This window comes from Erythrolamprus reginae, chromosome 8 (assembly GCF_031021105.1).
Source record: "Erythrolamprus reginae isolate rEryReg1 chromosome 8, rEryReg1.hap1, whole genome shotgun sequence".
Taxonomy (NCBI): Eukaryota; Metazoa; Chordata; class Lepidosauria; order Squamata; family Dipsadidae; genus Erythrolamprus; species Erythrolamprus reginae.
The window spans coordinates 57,187,760-57,198,536 of NC_091957.1; the positions used below are offsets into that span (position 1 = coordinate 57,187,760).

The following is a 10,777-nucleotide window of genomic DNA, read 5'->3' on the forward strand; positions in this document are numbered from 1 at the left end:
TTGTGTTTCTGAAACTCCAGTCGGTGTGTTTTACTTTGACCTGAATTACTGCTCAGCTGTCACGCCCGCTGACCAAAGACATCTTCATAATGCTTCCATTCATAGTGTTTTAAGAATAATTGGTAACTCCATGGCTCTTCCTCAACTCTTCACCAAATTTCTGGTGGTTTGCACACCAATATTGAATTTATAGAACAGGCCAACCAATAGTTCAACCCTTTGGATCAGCAAAGATAAACCAAGGCCCCATTTCCCCCTTCCTCTATTTCTTATTCACCAACAGCCCCCCCCCAAAAAACTCGCCTTCATCTTCATCATTGCATGTTTCGCCTTTATCCTTAGACAAATTGCATTTCTGTTCCTCAGCCATGTTTCCTTTATCCTTAGACAAATTGCATTTCTGTTCCTCAGCCATGTTTCCTTTATCCTTAGACAAATTGCATTTCTGTTCCTCGGCCATGTTTCCGTTGATGTGGGCAACTCGAGGCCTCCCGTTCTGGGCCACTTCCTGTGATGGTCTCAGGATACAGGAAGAAAGATCTTGTGGTTGCTAGGCGCCGAAGGACCAGGGAAGCTCTGGCTCTGTTGCCTAGCAACCTCCCTTGAATTCCAAGCATCTCCCAGGCCTAGTTTGATGCCCTTCGAAAACATTGGACACCAGCTTCGATAATCCACAGCCAGTCTGGAGTAACAATTTCAGGATTCGTCGGTGGATGTGTTTTTTAATAGATATATTTTAGGAAAGCTGTAAATGCCAATGAGCTAATAAAAACAACCATCTTGGGAAGTTTTTCATATTTTCTGAGAAACCAAGAAACCAAAGGAGGCTTGATCCTTTACTCCACTCAACATATAATACAATTATTAACTAATTTGGGCAAAGTTAAGCAGGGTCCAATTCGGCGAGCATTGAGAAAAGATACCACCAGGAAAGGCCAATGCTTGGAGGTCTGTTTGTTTGCTTTAAGCAGAAAGAAGTCACAGCAAGCCTCTATTTTTGCCAAGAATATAGATTTTAAACCAGAACTATTTTTGCTAGGCCTAATACCAGAAAAATACGACATAATAGATGTTGTGGTTAGCTCTGGCCCAGCTCCTGCCCCAAGGACTGTGGATGTGGGGGAGACATCCACATGCTGCAGGCCTGTTTTGCCCCTGGTGGAATCTGCTGATGAAGGCTCCTCTGACCAAGAAGACATGAGTGACAGGGAGGAGGAGAGTGTGGCAGACAGCTCAGAAGGAGATCAATTCTCTAGCTCCTCCTTGGATTCAGAACAAGAGTTAATGATACAGCCACACATGCGGAGAGCGATGCATAGGCAACAACAACTGAGAGATTATTATCAAAGAAAATGAGGCCACCTGTGGTTGGGTGGGGCTGTGGTCATTAGTGAGTGGGTTTGGCCATTGTGGAGGATTATCTGATCCTTGTGTTTCGTGCCTGCTTTACTGACTTTGATCTTTTGTGTGCTGATTTTCCCCCGCTTTGAAACTAAACCAGAGCAAAGTGTGTTTCATTTTGTGAGAGAAGAAGGACTGTGAGTTGCCTCCCAGCTGCAAGCTAAGTATCTCAGAACTGATAAGGGACTTGTACAAATTACCAGTTTGTTTGGAGACCAGGGCTCTTCGCTATACCAAAAGAGAGTTTGGTTTAAGTGAATTTTCATTATAAAGAACATCGTTTTGAACTTTCAAACGTGTGTGTGTCTGAAATTTGTACCTGTGAATTTTTGGGAGGAGTCTACCAGAGAGCCTGACAGAACAATAGAGATGCGTATTTCATATGATATGTTTTAACAGCAGCATTATATTTGCACAACATTGGAAAAGTGAGGAAGATATAATTAGGAAAATATTGGGCTGATTATGGACAGATTAACACTTAAAAGAAAAAGCAGAGACAATATTTTTGAACTTGGGGTTTGTTTTATCAATGGTTGAACAACAGTGGGTAAAAATTAGGAACTTAAGAAGAATTGCTATGTAAATAAATGGGCTCAGATAATAACCTGTCCATCCAGCACCAGTGATGGGCTCCTATGGGTACGGTCAGGTACACAGAACCGGTAGAATTTTTTTTTCTTTTTTCCCCTTCAAGCACCTGAGTTGGGATGGAAACAGTGCTGTCATTCAATGACTTCACTGTCAGCTTCGCAGCTTGCAAGAAACACTCGGGGGGGGGGGGGAGAAGAATGTCTAGACAACACACAGGAGGTGGAAACACCCTGGAAATTTATAGGTTTTCCCTCCGCCCCCAAATCTCACTGAGTCACCCAGAAACTTTTTCATTTTCCAATATCCGTGATGGATGGGCCTTTGGGATCCTGGCAGCAGCTCTGTTTAGGTAACGACAAGCATAACAAAAGCCAGACTTTCATCGTTTCGGGGAGACTTTGCCTCTCTGCATGTCCAAACAGTCTGCGAGGCAAGAAGCGGTGGGGAAACCAGAAGGAAAGCGAAAGGCCTCTGCCAACTCTTGCAGTAGAAAAAGGAAGGGGCTGCAGTTTTTTCTCCCCCTTTTTAGAAACATAGAAACACCGAAGATGGACGACAGAAAAAGACCTCCTGGTCCATCTAGTCTGCCCTTATACTATTTCCTGTATTTGATCTTAGGGTGGATCTGTGTTTATCGCAGGCATGTTTAAATTCAGTGACTGTGGATTTACCAACCACGTCTGCTGGAAGTTTGTTCCAAGCATCTGCTACTCTTTCAGGAAAATCATATTTTCTCACGTTGCTTCTGATCTTTCCCCCAACTGACCTCAGATTTCGCCCCCTTGTTCTTGTGTACACTTTCCTATTAAAAACACTTCCCTCCTGAGCCTTATTTAACCCTTTGACATATTTAAATGTTTCAATCGTGTCCCCCCTTTCCCTTCTCTCCTCCAGACTAGACAGATTGAGTTCATGAAGTCTTTCCTGATACGTTTTATGCTTAAGACCTTCCACCATTTTTGTAGCCTTTCTTTGGACCCGTTCAAATGGATCCATCTCTTTTTGTAGGTGAGGTCTCCAGAAGTGAACACAGTATATTCCAAATGGGGTCTCCCCAGCACTCTATACAGCGGGATCACAATCTCCTTCTTCCTGCTTGTGATACCTCTAGCTATGCAGCCAAGCATTCTACTTGCTTTCCCTACCGCCTGACCGCACTATTCACCCATTTGGAGACTGTCGGAAATCACTACCCCAAATCCTTCTCTTCTGAAGTTTTTGCTAACACAGAACTGCCAATACAATACTCAGATGGAGGATTCCTTTTCCCCAAGTGCATTATTTTAACCCAACAGTTGTAAACTGCCCAAGACAAAAAAAACACCCCTCTCTCAATCTCCCGCATACTTTTAAGCTTCGAGCGCAGATCATATTGCATTTCTGGCTCCAAATGTCCAGCCTTCTACATTATCAAGCCCCTTGTTAACGCCACGGTAGGGATTTATGGTTTAAATTAAGACTTGGCAAGAAGGCCAACCACTCTTAAAAAAAATAATAAAAGTTCCCTATGAGTCATCTGTTTAGAATGGGTTTCTCGCTTGGCTCTTTTGACACCAAGAATGTAGATCTTTGGGCTGGGGGGGTGAGGTCAAGGGGAGGGAATGGACAAAAGGGCGCCCGGCTATCGGGGAGGTGTGGGTTTTTTGCACGGCTAAAGGCCTCCGATTGTGACTGACCACGTCATGCTGGCAAAAGTTTTTTTAAAAAGGGGGGTGTTGGTTTTTAATTACACGTAATTCCCAAAACACAATGGAATCCATTCATGACTCATGCTCCATGATTCTTGTTTCAAAGGTATCACCTACCAGCACAGGTTTAATGCAACTGCTTTTTAAATTAATTTTGTAGTCTCCACCGTTTTGCATTTGTAAGGACTATGGGAGATGGATGAAGGTGAGCTCAGGGTCTGTAGCCCATGCTTTCCCCATAGAAAGGAGGGCAAAAATAGAATCTGGAGGATTTGTGGGGCTGGGGGATGGTTTCTGATCTGGTGCCTTATAATTTTTATACTGGCTCTGATGAATGCAAACTATTTTCCCACTCTTAAATCAGATTTATAATTAGAGGGCGTCTGGACAGCTCATTCTGGAGATGGAGACTCCAGGGTTTATTTCGACTCTCGCCTTGGAAATAAAACAGGTGGGGTTTCCTAAAAAGCCCCCACCCCACCCACCCCTTTTCATTCTCCCAATGCTTGCGATGGAGGGAACACAACTGCAGAAATTTAACTCCTGCAGGGTTGAAAATTGTGTTGGGAAAGTGTAAAGAAATATTGTTTCCCAGGTGCAAACTTCTCACGCTTTAAAAAAAAAAAGCAAATGGCGTGCAGGTATGACCAGAGTTGGCTGGGGATTATGGGTACTGCCGACATCCAAAATCTCTGGAAGGCCCTTGAGTCATAATTCCTCGTAACGAAACGCAATAATTCTTATTATTTATTTATTTATTTATTTATTATTTGGATTTGTATGCCGCCCCTCTCCGAAGACTCGGGGCGGCTCACAACAAGTGAAAAACAATCCAATACAATCCAATTAATTAAAATATTATAAGTTTAAGAGAATCCCCAATACTAACATACACACATACAGGCATACCATATATAACTTCAACGTGCCCAGGGGGAGATATTTAGTTTCCCCATGCCTGACGGCAAAGGTGGGTTTTGAGGAGTTTACGGAAGGCAGGAAGAGTCTCTTATTGCCTCTTTGCCTGGCGCCTGCCTGTTAGATGTTTTCTTATGGGAATAAATTTATCCCTCGGGAAATTATTTATTTATTTATTTATTTATTTATTTATTTATTTATTTAGTTAGTTAGTTAGTTAGTTAGTTAGTTAGTTAGTTAGTTAGTCCAATACACAATGAGGGTTTTAGTGGGTATATATCTATATACACATAGTAAAATACATGATGATGGTTATAGAGGAGATACTCATAGTAAAATATATCTAAGAAATAATAGAGAAGAAGGTATAGTAATAGAACATATCAATGAAAGAATAGAAGAAGAGATATAGGAATAGAAGAAAGGTATAGGAGATATAGGAGAGCAATAGGACAGGGGACGGAAGGCACTCTAGTGCACTTGTACTCGCCCCTTACTGACCTCTTGGGAATCTGGAGAGGTCAACCGTAGATAATCTAAGGGTAAAGTGTTGGGGGTTTGGGGATGACACTACGGAGTCCGGTAATGAGTTCCACGCTTCAACAACTCAGTTACGGAAGTCATATTTTTTACAGTCAAGTTTGGAGCGGTTAATATTAAGTTTAAATCTGTTGTGTGCTCTTGTGTTGTTGACCCCTTTCACGAGGATAAGCGAGCGAGAAGTTGAATAAAGGCCATGAAAGAAAAGGTTTAAAATAACTGCCTATTATTCCGCTGAAAAATCAAAAGTTGGGATTGGCAAACTTTGGGAATTGCTTGTAGGGCTCCAGGGTTCAAGCCCAGAGCTTTTCAGGATAAACACCCTTCACCTCTCTACATGGGGAGTGAAATAAACAGATTTATAACAGCTGTTTTCAAGAGAGGCCTCTTATTTGTTGTTCATTCCTGACTTTCTTTTTGCTTTCCTTCCCAAAGTCCATTTTATCCATCGAAAATCCTTCCAGGCCCCCAAAAGGGCAGTTTCGCAATTTGGGTTTTAATCCTCTTCTCAGCTGTGAGACGAATGGGCATATAAAAGGGTTTAAGTCAACTCTAGCAGCTACTTTTAAGATATGTGGACTTCAATTCCCACAACTGGCTGGCTGGGGAATTCTGGGAGTCGAAATCCACAAGTCTAAATAAGCAACTAACCGAACGGATCCAACTAAACTTCGTTCGGGAACCAAGTGGTTTGACCTCAGGAGCCTCCAAGTAATTGTGTACACATAATAAAAGACTGAATTTTTGCACAGACTTCTCATTCCACCCAAACTGCTTATACAGTACTGCTAAAAGAAGCAGGCAAAAATTAAAAGCTCCCCCTTGCCTCTTGTGGCAGTCAGTTCCACCGGTACTTTTTATAAGGCAGGACTTTTTTTGGACTTGGGAAATTCTTTGTTGGGCAAAACTTGTAATTCCTATTCTCAGAACCAGGCTCAAGAGAGACTGGAGGGTTTGTGTGATCCGTGGCATCTTACCCATGTTCCTGAGCCAACCCAGATCCTGCTTTGTGCAGAGATTGGGAGGACAAGGAGTTAAATCTGATCTTGATGGTGATTAGATGATGTTATGTTGGTTTACGAATGACAGGTGCCATTGTACATTAATAAAGAAAATTATGGACTGTGCAGAAGCAGATACGTTGACATTAAAATTAAATAATAAAGAAGACTCAAAATATTACAAAACTTGGAACTCATTTTATGAATGGTGAGAAAGAACAAAATTAGTGTATAATTATGAATTAGACATAAAAGGAAGAAGGATAATGTTATTTAAATAATAACTTTTAAAATATCGATAAGAAACTATTTGATTTGTATTAACTGAGATATCGTAATGTTGATTGGCACAAGGCGGTAAGAAGCAGAACAAACATATATAAATTAAATAACCAGAACTAATTTTTCTTTTTCTGTATCGCCCTTTGTAATAGCCGTAAAAATGACTATAGAGATAACGTGTTTAATGGATGAGAATATTTTAACTTGCATATCATTTCGTGCGTGTGTGAATGTATATATGTGTGTCTTTATGTGTTTGTATATTCATGTTTTTTTCTATATTGTTTTTTTAATGTATACTGCTCAAAAGAATAAAGGGAACACTTCAAAGAACACATCCTAGATCTGAATGAATGAAATATTCTCATGGAATCCTTTGTTCTGTACAAAGTTGCATGTGCACAACAGCATCTGAAATTGATTGTCAATCAGTGTTGCTTCCTAAGTGGACAGTTGGATTACACAGAAGTTTGGTTTACTTGGAGTTATATTGTGTTGTTTAAGTTTTCCCTTTATTTTTTTAAGCAGTTTATATATTTCAATTTAAAAAAAATGTTTTTAAAGGAATGGCAGGTATGATGTGCAACCACCTCTTGGCATCTATTGCTAAAATGACTCTCTTCCTCAGAGGAGGTGCCAGCCTTGGAAACCAAATGTTTTGTTATCCAAACGTTTGATAGGGATGGATACTTCTCCATTGTGTCACTCCCCATGCATCCAGGCAACCAACCAAGAGAGGGCAGCAGAGGGTAGTTTTTTTTCCTGAAATAAATTCTTCTGCTGCCCCCGCAGGGGTCAATCCAGAATGCAACTTTCAAAAGACTGAACTTGAACAATGGTAAGTTGTGTGAAGCCAAGCTTGTGTAGTTGTGAACTTGGGTGTAGCTATTGAGAGGCTCCGGAACCCTCCCTGCTTTTAATCCCCAGCAGAAAACCAGGAAAGTAATAGCCAATTAGAAACAGTACTCCAGTTTTACAAGGAGTAGTAAACTTAAGCCGTTTCCAACTGTTCCATGAGCAGCGTTTTAAAACCTGTTTTACTAGTATTTGGGAAATGGAAATGACTCTATCAACAAAGTCAAAAGGGCAAAACTTATTTGCATGGCTTTCATCAGGAAAATTTAGCCAACAGACCTGGGATTTTTAAAGAGAGCCAGTTTGGTCTAATGGTGAAGGTTCCTTGCATCAGGAGGCTACAAGTTCTAATTCTGCTTCAGTTATGAGAACCAGGTCTCTTTTTCAGTCTCTCTCTTTCTCTCTCAGTCCAACCCACCTCATGGGGCGGTGGTTATTGAGGAAAATAAGAAGAGGAAGGAATATGAGTTGTGTTCCCTGCCTGGAGTCCCTTATAAAAAAATAATAAAGGCTGGATAAAAAATAAATAAGGTAACAAATATATAAGAGTTGTCTTGGTGAAATAAAATTAAGCAGATCGGATTCTGCTTAGTTTTCAAGATTAATTATTAGTTAAAATCTGGTCAACGTTTTGCAAATCTAAGTCCCAAAATGAATACCTGGGCATTTCACACAAATACACAAACACAAAACTTTTTTCTGGCAACACTAAATCCATAACTTTAGTTGTAGTTGAATCAAGCAAATGATCCAAGCTGGACTGACTGGGGGATAGTGAAGATTTAGCAGTATGTATAAAAAAAGAATATAAGGGAAACAGTTAAAACTTTTGGGACAAATCAGGGTTGAATTTGTTGCTGCCCTGATGCCATTAATAAGGTCCAGCTTCCTGCATTATTCTAGAATAATCCGACTATTTATCAAAAGTGCTTATGTCGTGTCCTGGAAACGGGGTTGGTTTTGTGAGTTGGGAAATAGAGTTGGGAAACTCGTGTCTCTGCTGAAAAATTTCTGCAAATAAACCAGACATGATGTCAACCTCTCTGGGTTTTTTTACAATACCTTGAGCTAAATCTCTCCTGTTTCATTTGTATGCTTAAAAAAAAAAGGAAGAGTTTTCAAGTTTATTGCTCAATACATGGAAACATAGAAGATTGACGCCAGAAAAAGACCTCCTGGTCCATCTAGTCTGCCCTTATACTATTTCCCATCTTTTATCTTAGGATTGATCTGTGTTTATCTCAGGTATGTTTAAATTCAGTGATTGTGGATTTACCAACCACGTCTGCTGGAGGTTTGTTCCAAGCATCTACTATACTTTCAGTCAAATAATATTTTCTCATGTTGCTTCTAATCTTTCCCCCAACTGACCTCAGATTGTGCCCTCTTGTTCTTGTGTTCACTTTCCTATTAAAAACACTTCCTTCTCAACCTTATTTAACCCTTTAACGTATTTAAATGTTTCGATCATGTCCCCCCTTTCCCTTCTGTCTTCCAGACTATACAGATTGAGTTCATGAAGTCTTTCCTGATAAGTTTGATGCTTAAGACCTTCCAACATTTTTGTAGCCCGTCTTTGGACCCGTTCAATTTTATCAATATCTTTTTGTAGGTGAGGTCTCCAGAACAAAAGTTCTGGAGATTGTTCATCTCTTGCCATTCAGACCATGCTAAACTTTTAAAAACGGACCTAGAATTTTAACACTGGAGGTAAGGAAGATTATTTTCCCAGATTGGCAAAAGTACAAGCATCGTCTCTCTCTCTGGACCAAAACGTTTGAGCAGAACCACGAAACAACAGAGAGAGAAACATATTTAATGCGCCTTCCCGGTTTTGCAAACTTAATTGTGCAAAGCATGCAAAAAATATCCCTCTATCTTCTCTTCTGGTTTTAAAAATGGGTTAGGACTGCAACCTACCCAGAAGCCACAGCCCAGCCTGGGAGTTGTGGGACTGGTGGTCCTTGTGATGGGAACATCCAAAACCCACAGGGAACGGAAAGGAAAGTTTTAATTTGGCAACCCATCTTGGACAGCTTCCTTTGGATGCCCAGGGAAGGAAATTAAACGGAAATTAAATCTCCTTTTTTAAAAGGAGGGAGAAATGTAATTCTCTGTTCCTTTCAGTTTAGCCAAGAATGAATTTTGACTTGGCTTTTTTTGCTAAGTTTTGCAAACTAAGCTTCCAGAATTCTTTGCCTTTTCCTGCACCCTCCAAGGGAAACACACACACACCCAATCTCATCTCTTCCACCGGGATGCAGAGAGAGATGCTATAGAGTGGAAGGGGGGGGGGTTGACTCACCCACCGCCAGCAGCGTCTTCTCAACGGTTGTCTGGGTACCAGGACAGCCTCTGCAGAAGCCGATGTGCAGGAGAGCGAGAAGGCAGGAACTAAAAGGCGAGTTGATACAGGGTGGAGCCCAGGAGGGAGGGAGCCGGGCACGGCAGAGAAGCAGCGGAGAAGAAGGAAAGAGCAAAAAAAAGAGAAGAGGCGTATATACACTCACATTGTGTTATTAACTCTCATTGTGCAATGGACAAAATCAATCAATCAATCAATAAAAAGGAGCAACGGATGGAAAACGAATGGAGGAGAGAAGCAACCTGAGATGTAAGGAGAAATTTCCTGATGGTGAAAATAATTTACCAGTGGAATAGAAGTTGCCTCCAGAAAGAGTGGGTGTATCCTCACTGGGGGCTTTTAAGATGGTAATAATAATTAATAATAATAATTACTGGGATCGGCAGACATAATTCGCCGCTACATCACGCAGTCCTAGGTGCTTGGGAAGCGCCCGACTGGGGATGAAATACGAAATCCAGCATAGTGATCTCGTTTGCTGTGTTGTATTGATGATGATAATAATAATGATGATGATGATGATGATAATAATAATAATAATAATAATAATAATAATAATAATAATAATAATAATCTCAACACACCAGACATCCTGATCGTGGAGAAAAAGAAAGCATGGATCATCGACATCGCAATCCCAGGAGACAGCAGAATTGAGGAGAAGCAGCTAAAGAAATTAGTGAAATACGAAGATCTAAAAATCGAGCTGCAACGACTCTGGTATAAGCCAGTGAAAGTGGTCCCAGTGGTACTTTTCACACTAGGCGCAGTGCCAAAGGATCTCAGTGGACATTTGAAAACCATCGGAATTGACAAATTCTCCATCTGTCAATTGCAAAAGGCCACTTTACTGGGATCGGCAAACATAATTCGCTGCTACATCACACAGTCCTAGGTGCTTGGGAAGCACCTGACTGGGGATAAAATACGTAATCCAGCATAGTGATCTTGTTTGCTCTGTTGCATTGATAATAATAATAATAATAATAATAATAATAATAATAATAATAATAATAACAACAACAAAAACAACAGCAAGAACAGCAACAATAACAATATCAATAATAACAACAACAAACAACAGCAACAACAAGGGGGACTCCAAAGCTTAGCCAAGAGAACCCATCTTTAAT

General features: G+C 40.6%; 1 protein-coding gene across 2 annotated transcripts in view; it reads right to left on the minus strand.

The window, feature by feature from the left end:
* FHL1 (four and a half LIM domains 1) overlaps nt 1-9,699 on the minus strand; it is a 33,166-nt gene extending 23,467 nt beyond the window's left edge. Inside the window, exon 1 of one of the 2 annotated variants that reach the window (XM_070759984.1) lies at nt 9,585-9,699. The gene's annotated coding sequence lies outside the window, so the exon portion shown is untranslated. The remainder of the gene's footprint in view (nt 1-9,584) is intronic. The other variant, XM_070759983.1, reaches the window with a different exon arrangement.
* Nucleotides 9,700-10,777: the final 1,078 nt, after the last annotated feature.